This window comes from Rhinopithecus bieti, unplaced genomic scaffold (assembly GCF_001698545.2).
Source record: "Rhinopithecus bieti isolate Rb0 unplaced genomic scaffold, ASM169854v2 scaffold_15676, whole genome shotgun sequence".
In the NCBI taxonomy this organism is placed as follows: Eukaryota; Metazoa; Chordata; class Mammalia; order Primates; family Cercopithecidae; genus Rhinopithecus; species Rhinopithecus bieti.
In genome coordinates, this window is record NW_016809194.1 from 503,808 (window position 1) to 514,894 (window position 11,087).

The window sequence follows — 11,087 nt, forward strand, 5'->3', positions numbered from 1 at the left end:
CAAGTTCCACTGACACTGCATGACAGCAACTTTGTCAGCAACTCTGTCAATCAATGAGACACAGCCATGTGCTCTTTGACAAGTTCTGGGTCTTAACCCAGGTGGTCAGGAGTGGGGGGCCAGGAGTGGCAGATTCTTCCTTAGGTGCTCTATCTCAGCCCTAGGAGAAGTAGTACTCCTTAAATCTGCTATTCCTGCATTCTTTCAAATTCTCTTCATCTCTTACTAGCCAGTCCATTATTACCCCAGTCCCCTGTTAATAGTTAATAATTCTTTAGATTGGCTGGGTGTGGTGGCTCCTGCCTGTAATCTCAGCACTTTGGGAAGCCAAGGCAGGTTGATCACCTGAAGTCAGGAGTTCGAGACCAGCCCAGTCAACATGGTGAAACCCCAACTCTAGTACAAATACAAAATTAGCTGGTTTGGTGGCAGGCACCTGTAATCCCAACTACTCGGGAAGCTGAGGCAAGAGAATCACTTGAACCCGGGAGGCGAGGTTGCAGGGAGCTAAGATCATGCCATTGCACTCCAGCCTGGGCAACAAGAGTGAGACACCATCTCAAAAAAAAAAAAATACTTTTTTGGTTACACTTTTCCTAACGTTCAAACAATCGCATGGCTCCTCACTCTTGATGGAACTGTGAATGACACAGATGGCTGGTGACACCAGGCCCTGATGGCACTGGCTAAACCTGGATCTGTATCCAGCTGGGTCAGAAGCTGCCTCTTCTGTGGACTTTTTCAATTACAGAAGCCAATTTTTTTTTCTTTACTTGAGTCATTTTGAGTTGGGTTTTCTGCCTCTGTTAAATCGAAGGATCCTGATTACAGAAGCCACAAAAGGGGAACGAACAATTGAAATAACAAGAAATGTTTACCCAGGAAGACTCATCTTCCGAGGGGACAATATGAAAACGATGCATGTGTCCATCACGTGAAAGTAGAATTTCAATGTTAGGGTGCACTTGAATTATATGACTGTAATATAATTTAAATATAATATAAATATGATGACCAAATTAGGGCCAAGGGGTGGAAGTTACAGAGACAGTTTATCATGACAGCATGAGGAAGAGCCTTCCAGTAATTCAGCGTTCAATAATGGAATGAACTGCCCTGCCCAGCTGTGAGTGCTCTGTCTCTGGAAGTTGGGAGACAAGGAGTGCCCGCCACCGTCAGGTACGTTGTGGAAGAGATTATTGCATTGAGTGGGAATTGCAACCAAGTAACCTATAAAGTCCCTTCCAAATCTAAGTTTCTACTATTATGCTTGCAGAAATTCCTTAGCCTAAATCCCATTCAATGGTCCCAGCTAAGAGAAAACCAGACAAGGGCAACATTGTGCATTATGTGAATCACTCGGGAACTTAGGGTGCTGCCAGATGTTATCATCAGATGTAAAGAAAATGGACTAAGTCACCAGATAGGGGTGTTTAAATAAAGCCTTCTTTGCCCTGTTAAGAACACAATGTATTGCCGGAAAGAAATCACTATAAATAAAATCATTCTGAAAATAAGCACATTAAACACTTGGTTTTAATTTGACTCAAGCATATTTACCTAAGTCAGATTGCTTAAACGAGTAGGTAAATGAAAAGTGCTCCGAGATTGGCTCAACCCAAGAAATGGAACATTAAGCTGGGAGGCAGCCAACACTGATTCTATTCCCGCTTTTTACAGTGACCTTGGGGTGAGGTGGGTCAGGAGGGAAGAGAGCAAAGTAACTTGGTTTTGCTGAGCTTTGGTTTGTCCAACTGCAAGAGCAAACAAAGTAGGCACACCTACTTTACAGAGTATGTGAAAGTTAAACAGGAAATGTCTACAAAAATAGAAAACAATGTATTAGTCTATGGACACAATAGATACTTTGAGTCAGAATCTCCATGCAAAGGTTTCTGGGTATAAATCATACTGGAAGTTGTGTCATTTAGCCAATACTTTCCCACCCTTTCTGAATTAATATAACTTCTAAAGATGTCCAATCCAAAACTAAGCTCACTCTGGCATACAGGATAAATTGGTTTAACATAAACAAACATAGAAAGTGAAACTAAGACCTACAGTAAATCAGTATATTCAAAGGCATAATATATTCAGGAAGCAGAGGCAACTTTGCCTCTGACATGGAGTAGCCCTCTAGACCAAACATTTCAGATCATTTCCTTTTCATTATCAAAAATTTTTTCCTCTTCTTTAAGAAGAAAAAAATCCAGCCATACCTCCACCACAGTTTTTGTGGAGAAGAGCCTGCTTTCAAGTTATTCACGTTGTCTTTTATTTACTGTTGCTCTATTTATTTTTTTGCACACAGACCACATCCTGAGGAGGAAATCATTTTTAAAACCTAATTCTTACAGGTATCCTCATTTCAGGAACGTTTGTGATTGCTCATTTATTCCTTACACAGCAAGAACTAAGGCAGGAATTGATTAAGAGAGGAGAAAGGTAGAGAGAGCCCTGGATTGAGTCCCCACTTGGTTTAAATCAGTTTCTAGATGAGATAGGCTAATCCATGTTCAACTCACTACAAGCCTCACTTATGATTTAAGGATCATTATCTGTAGCCCAGACCAATACTAAAGAGCCTAGACACGTCTGTGCATGTTCTCCCAAAGCCTGGGGCAATGAAAAGGCATCAGAGAAAACATTTAGAAGCTAAACTTCCACTAATGAAGGATTATTTTATAGGCACTTGCAGATGCCGTATTATAGGAAACGATTTAGTGATGAGACAACAGCAGTGGGGTAGTTAGGAATGAGGAGAGCTAAACTTCAAGATGGCTTTGTGTCCCCACCAAGCCCCAGTGAGATGAAGGCTAAGGCTCCATAACCAGGAGTGAGGAGAAAGAAAAAGTAGAACATCCAAGAAGCATCTGGTCTCCAGAAACTACTGCTAGGGGAGCTCTCCTCTCTGCTAGGGACAAGGTGAACACTAGGAATCCTTTGTTTATTCGTTTTCTTTCTTTCTTTTTTTTAATTTTTGAGATAGGCTCTTGCTATGTTGCCCAGGCTGATCTTAAACTCCTGGGCTCAAGGGACCCTCCTGCCTCAGCCTCTTTAGTAGCCGGGATTATACCATACCTGGCATAAGAACTCTTTACACTCAACCCCTTGCATGAACTATTAGCAGTTTTGGCCAGGCAACAGAAGTGGGTGCAGGCAGAGAATATGGAGGAAGGCACAGAGGAGAGTGACCAATTTTTTTTCTTTTCTTTTCTTTTCTTTTTTTCCAGCTGGAAGCCTGAGATAACTGGTGGTCTCTGGTGGTGGCCCAGAAGAAAGAATGTACTCTGAAAGAGAAACCAGCTTTTGTTTTGCTTTGTTTTGTTTTTTGAGATGGGGTCTTGCTCTGTCACCCAGGCTGGAGTGCAGTAGGGCAATCACAGCTCATTGCAGCCTTGACATCCTGGGATCAAGCAATTTTCCCACCTCAGCCTCCAGATTGGCTAGGACTACAGGCACCTGCCACCACACCCAGCTAATTTTTGTATTTGTAGTAGAGATAGGGTTTCACCATGTTGACCAGGCTGGTCTCAAACTCCTGACCTCAGGTGATCTGCCCGCCTCGGCCTCCCAAAGTGCTGGGATTACAGGCTGAGCCACCACGCCCAGCCTAGAAGCCAGTGTTTTGTTTTTTGATTTTTGTTTTTGAGACAGAGTCTCACTCTGTCACCCAGGCTGGAGTGCAGTGGTGCGAACTCACTTCGCTGCAACCTCCGCCTCCCAGGTTAAAGCGATTCTCCTGCCTCAGCCTCCTGAGTAGCTGGGAGGGATTACAGGTGTGCGTCACCCCACCTCCCCCGGCTAAGTTTTGTATTTTTAGTAGAGATGGGGTTTCACCATGTTGGTCAGGCTGGTGTTAAGCTCCTGACCTTATGATCTGCCCGCCTCAGCCTCCCAAAGTGCTAGGAGTACAGGGGTGAGCTACCAGCCCAGCCAGAAGCTAGTTTTTAAAGAAAACGGATCACTCCAGATTGGGGTATCCATTGCTTTAAACATCTTTCCATTAGGAATGCTCCAGATGTAGCAGTAGAGATTCATTTTGCTTACACTGTTAAGAAAATTCACTTTTGGAAAGCAGAAGGGACTCCAGATCAAAACATCACCACCAAGACATGAGTTGCTCTCAACAGAAACCAGTTGCAAATGAGGAGCTACAGAAAATAAGGAAACTCCTCTCACCTTTCTTACTGTTGCGTAGCAACCCCAGACAAAGGGGTCCAGAACCAACCACAAATCTCCCTCAAACTGCTGCATGCTACCCTCTGCTCCAGTAGGCCTAGAGATCCCTCACTAGCCACAGATGAGGAATTTGCAAGGTATCTGATAGTCATCAGATCCTAAGCTGGCCAGTGCCTTTGCATTTTAGAAGTTAGCTCATTTGGGAGTATACCAACTTCTAAATGCTTAATTTTCAACTTAAGAGCCAACAATATAGACAGAAGACGGATTCTGTCACTGTATTTTATTTTATTTATTTTGAGATGGAATTTCACTCTTGTTGCCCAGGCTGGAGCGCAATGGCATGATCTCGGCTCACTGCAACCTCTGCCTTCCCAGTTCAAGTGATACTCCTGACTCAGCCTCTTGAGTAGCTGAGATTACAGGCACACACCACCATGCCTGGCTAATTATCTGTATTTTTACTAGAGACAGGGTTTCACCACACTGGCCAGGCTGGTCTCAAACTCCTGACCTCAGATGATTCACCCGCCTCAGCCTCCCAAAGTCCTGGGATTACAGGCATAAGCCACCATGCCCGGCCAACAGTATTTTAATATATACTATTCTACATCTATTGTTGAACATTTAGGTTGTTTCCAATTATCTGCTTTTACCAAATAGGCTGTTACCAATAAGGGGTGTACTTTTGCTACGTGTAGTTGAGATGTCTTGATTTATTCTTTTGTTATTCATTCTTAGTCTCATTTCATTTGTTGTCAAGGAATGAAGGCTATACCGTTCTCCATTTGGAAATTTGAGGCCAGGGGCATCATGTATTTTGGTAATTTCCCATGGACAGTTGAAAAGATGGGACGTTCTCTCTAAGTTCATAATGTACATTTCCAATCAGAGATAAAACTGTACAAATGACTCTGCTCATTGGCCCAGGGGCCCAGAGAGTGTGCTTCTCTCCTTAACTCCCTGTTAGGCCTCGTTAGGTGGGATCCCACCAGCATTGCTACCAATGAGCTGCTAGAGGTCCCTGCCTAGCCCCTGGAGGTCTCCTCTCTGAAATTGTACAACATCTCTGCCTCCACTTTGGCAATTACAAGGAAAATGGTAAACAGAGAACCAACCCCTTCCTGCTCTTTTTCTTGTGAGAAATTCACAACATCAGACTTGCATGTTCTTGCCCCACAGAAATTCAGGTAATGAACCTGGTATGGCAGTTTTGAAAAAAGTCAGTGTGGACTAAGGGCTGAGAGAATATGATACAGGTGAAAACATGGCAATATTATCTGCTTTGAATCAGATCCAATACTTTTGCAAGATGTTCATAGTTTTTAATAAGACATACATACTGCAAATATTGTCAGAATGAATTCAGTCTCCTCTACTTACTACTTGTATGGCTTTGAGGTGCAATTTTTACATCCATAAAATGAGAAGAATGATACTAACCTCATCAGGTCACAGGGAGGGCTCAATAATATTAATTCTGTCTTTTATCAGCTATTGCTTCTTGCTCTATTAACTAAGGACTCCTTTTCATCTCCCCATTCATTTTTGTCACTTAGATTGTTTATAAAATCCGAAGGTGGTTTCAGGTCTAGACCTGTGCAGTCCTGGCCAGTGACTTGCCCCAGGCATTGAGTGATGTTGCAGTGGGGCTGAGAAACAGAACTTCTCTGCCTGACCTCCCAAAAAGGCCAAGAATTTTGTTGAAGTCCTGTCTCCAGTGCCTCTTGCCCAGCAGTCTCCTGGCTGTCGCTGTCTCTGCTCAGCCAGTGCTCTCTCACTCCAACTTTCCATACCCACTGCCCCCAGTCCCTAAACTTTCATGTCCTTCTAAATAAAGGGAACCCTTGCATCTTGATTTGACTCCTTGTCAGCAAATAAACTATTTGTAAATTGGGCCAGGTATCGAAGACCCCTTAACAATGATTGCTAAAACCTGCTACACTTAAACAAATTATGTGTAAACTTAAAAACTGAAGGAGCTAGGCTTTAGAAGTTGTTACGATAATACATGGAATATTCATTTGAAACTTCAAAAAAAGCACTAAATCAGCCGGGCATGTGGCTCACGCCTATAATCTCAGTACATTGGGAGGCCAAGGCAGGCAGATCGCTTGAGGCCAGGAGTTCGAGACCAGCCTGGCCAACATCACAAAATCCCATCTCTACTAAAAATACAAAAATTAGCCAAGCATGGTGACAGGTGCCTGTAATCTCAGCTACTTGGAAGGCTGAGGCACAAGAATCGCTTGAACCCAGGAGGCGGAGGTTGCAGTGAGCTGAGATCATGCCACTGCACTCCAGACTGGGAGACAGAGTGAGACTTGGTCTCCAAAAAAAAAAAAAAAAAAAAAAAAAAAAAAAAAAAAAAAAAAAAAAAAAAAAAAACCTAAATGACCTTTTTTAGACACAAGAAAATTCTTGCATTGGCTAATGGGGGTGGGGTGAGCATGGAGTGCACAAAATTTAGGAGAGACGGAGAAGCAATCAGCCCCAGGGGATTTAACAGCCTCAGGCCAGAATGAGAAGGTCTCAGGGGACAGACCTTCCCAGGTGTGCTGGCTGCCCCTGCACTCCACCTTGAGGTTCAGGGTGAATTGCCTTTAGGTTGCACTTTGGTTGAGAGGAGGCCACTGGGCACAGAGAGTGGCCAAGGATTAATGACCTGGATCCCTTTCCCCATTCTGATGACTGTGTCCCACCCAACCCTCACATCCTTCCTTCTCCAGCAGTACTAAGGTAACTATCTTCTCAGCTAGCTTCACCCTCATCTCTGGGTTGGTCAAACCACCAGATTTTCTCCTCACTCACCCCCTGAGGCACACTGTGCAAATTAATCATAGATGCCTGCCTGTGAGAGGGAAAGAATCCTCTACAACCATGGGTCAAACTCAAACCTATGGAGTCCATGCCTTTTTCTGTTTTTAATCTTTCTCCTATCTAACTGCGTGATGGTTAGTATCTGTTCAGTGCCAACAAACAAACTTAGGTGAGGATCAATAGAAAAATGTGGGCCAGGCATGGTGGCCACTTCACTTTGGGAGGCTGAGGTGGGAGGAGAGTTTGAGGCCAGTAGTTCAAGACCAGCCTGGGCAACACAGTGAGACCCCCCCAACCCCCAAATTCTGCAAAAAATTAAGAAATTAGCCGGGCGTGGTGGCATGCACCTGTAGTCTTAGCTACTCAGGAAGCTGATGCAGGAGGATGTCTTAGGCCAAGGAGTTCAAAGTTGCCATGAGCTGTGATTATGACACTGCACTTCAGCCTGGGTAACAGACAAAGACCCTATTTCTTAAAAAGAAGGAGAAGAAGAAAAGGAAGAAGAAGGAGAAGGAGAAGAAAGAAGAAGAAAAAAAGAAAAAGAAAGAAAGAGGCTGGATGCAGTGACCCACGCCTGTAATCCCAACACTTTGGGAAGCCGAGGTGGGCGGATCACCTGCAGTCAGCCTGGCCAACATGGCGAAAACCTGTCTCTACTAAAAATACAAAAATTAGCCAAGCGTGGTGGTGCATGCCTGTAATCCCAGCTACTAGGGAGGCTGAGGCAGGAGAATCACTTGAACCCAGGAAGCAGAGGTTGCAGTGAGCCAAGATCACGCTGCTACACTCCAGTCTGGGCAGCAGAGTGAGACTCTATCTCAAAAAAAACAACAAAAAAAGGAAGTATTTATTTCAGGTCTAAAGAAGGCCTTGAGGAAGAGAAAGCAAAGAAAAAAGAAGGTAGCTAATTAAGTGAGGGAAGAACAACTGTGGACCCTTTGCAGGGAAGACGTGTGGCAATCATACCACCGGCTACCTGACATTAACTGAACACTTAATATGTGTTAATAATTGTTTTCAGGACATTGCCTATATTATCTCATCTAAGCCTTCTAACTGTTGACCTCAGGAAAGAAACTGAGGCAAAATTAATATAGTTTGTTTGGGCCAGGGTTGAGGACTGTAGCCCAGGACATTTCCAATTTGCCTTGGGGAATGCTGCCTTTGGCCTTTGTTACTTTGTTACAAGCAGGTTTTAAAGACAAAAAGGGAACAGGGAGTGGTCTGATAAAAAATAGTTTGGAATCCTCATTAGTTTACACAAGTAACATTGACCAGTGGTTGGGTATACATTGTTGAACTATAGGGTAAGAGTTATGGTGTCCAGCGTATGCAATTTTATGTGTCTTGGCATCAGATAGTCTAGAGCTCACATAAGCAAGTGGCTTCAAGAAGTAATTATTTGGCTCAAGGGGGAGTGAGACATGACTTCTGTCACACATTGTCATGTTTCAGTGCTTCTTTGGGCCTGATAATGAAAGGAGCCTGTATTCCTCAGATAAGAAGTTTCCTTCTGACAGTCCCAAAGATAGATACTATCATTCTGATTTTGCTGATGAGGAACCCAAGACATAGATAAAATAGATTCAAGGTCCTGAAACTAGTGGTGGGTCACAATGCAAATCCACCAAGGCGGACTCTAGAACCCAAGTTACATCTCCACCCCTCCCACCCGCCCCTTACACTCCCAGGGGATTAGAAGAGCTACCCAGTGAGAAGCATATGGTGGGCACCATGGTAATGAATTCCGCTGAAACTGACTCGGGGAACTCGACATATGTTTTCTATAATTCAGATTCTTAGGCACAATTGTTCTCATGAAATTGCCGAGCAGTAGAGAATCCAGATTTATTTTGGATACTGTTTCTGCAAATGCGAATGGATACAGGACTTTGTATTGCCCTTAAAAGGCTTCAGGAGGCCGGGCACGGTGGCTCACGCCTATAATCCCAGCACTTTGGGAGGCCGAGGCAAGCAGATCATGAGGTCAGGAGATCAAGACCATCCTGGCTAACACAGTGAAACCTCATCTCTACTAAAAATACAAAAAATTAGCCAGGTATGGTGGCACATACCTGTAGTCCCAGCTACTCAAGAGGCTGAGGCAGGAGAATCACTTGAACCTGGGAGGTGGAGGTTGCAGTGAGCTGAGAAGGCGCCACTGCCCTCCAGCCTGGGCGACAGAGCAAGACTCCATCTCAAAAAAAAAACAAAACAGGCTTTATGAGCTATTAAATAGCTCTAGTGAAAAATGCTGACCAGTTTGGGGTTTGGCCTGGAGACAATTAGTGTGGAATCGAATTATGTCATAGGGGGCCAGGCGCAGTGGCTCACACCTGTAATTCCAGCACTTTGGGAGGCTGAGGCGGGTGGCTCACCTGAGGTCAGGAGTTCAAGGCCAGCCTGGTCAACATGGTGAAACCTCATCTCTATTGAAAATACAAAAATTAGCCAGGCGTGATGGCAGGTGTCTGTAAGCTCAGCTACTCAGGAGGCTGAGATGGGAGAATCACTTGAACCCGGGAGACAGAGATTGCAGTGAGCCAAGATTGTGCCTGTGTACTCCAGCCTGTGTGACAGACAGAGTGACATCCTTCTATTTCCAAAAAAAAAAAAAATATATTCTATATATATATATACTATATAGTCAAGGGGGAATTTGAAGTTCTAACCACATGGCTTAGATAATTTCATTTAGACGACTAGCAGAAGACACACACGGTGTGACTCAAAACTCAGACGGGCAGTGTGAAGTTGGGACACTCAGTCCTGCGATATAAACTAAATGAGAAGGAGTATTAGTAAACCCGGTATGACGGTGTAAATGTCATCTGCCCTTTACGTTAACATGCACTTAGGCAGTTTATCCCAGAGCTAGATAATTATGATAATGGAAGTAAAGGCAGTGAGTGGGCGGTTGCGGCGCTCAAAGGAATTCAGAAAGAGGAAAAGGGGCTGTTGCAGTCATGGTGGAAGGATCGCTTGAGACCAAGCAGTTTGAGTCCAGCACTGCAGACACATAGGAGATCCTGTCGCTCTCAAAAAAAAAAAAAAAAAAAAATTAGCCAGGGGCGTCGCAACACTTGTATCCCAGATACTCAGCGGAGGCTGGCTGGCGGGAGATCGCTGGAGCCCAAGAGGCAAGGCTGCCGCCTGAGCCAGGATGCAGCACTGCCACCCCAGCATGTGTGCAGGACCCTGTCTCAAACAGAGGAGGAGCAAGACGAGAGAAATGAACAGATTCGAGGTGATTTTCTTCTGCTGAATAATGCAGGGAAGAGCTTTTTGCAGAAAGGACGAGGGTATCATAAGAGAGGTGAGAACGGTTTTTTTGGAAGAGCTTTCGCATGAACCATAAATAGAGTTCAGCCGATGCGTGGACGTGATCATGGTTAGACTCTGTTCTCCACCAAATCTATATTGGAATTGTAACCCCCGTAATGCCCATGTGTCTAGGGACGAGACTGGTGGGAGGTGATTGCATTGTATCATGGGGGCCAGGTTTCCCCAGGCTGTTTTTTTCGATAGTGAGCTGAGTTCCCTATGAGATCTGATGGTTTTATAAGGGGCTCTTCTCCCGTCCGACCTCCTCACTCTTCGTTTCTCTGCCGCCTATGAGGAGGTCCCCTTACCTTCCGCATGATTGTAAGTTTCCTGAGGCTTCCCAGCCATGTGGAACTGTGATTCAATTAAAACCTCTGTTCCTTTATAAATTACCCAGTCATCGGGTATTTCTTTATAGCAGCTGTGAAAATGGGACTAATACAGCGGGTGTTTGGCGAATATGAAAGGTCACCCTCTGTATTAGTCAATGGTTCTTAGAGGACAGAATAGGAATACTACTCCTAGCGTATATATTTACTATGTATTAGCGATTATATAGTATTATGTACTATATGGGGGAGTAAGTATTAACTTACACGATCACAAGGTCCCACAATAGGCTGTCTGCAAGCTTAAGGAGCAAGGAGAGGCAGTCCAAGTCTCAAAACTGAAGACCTTGGAGTCCATTGTTAGAGGACAGGAAGCATCCAGCTTGGGAGAAAAGTGTGGGCTGGGAGGCTAGGCCAGTCTCTCCTTTTTGT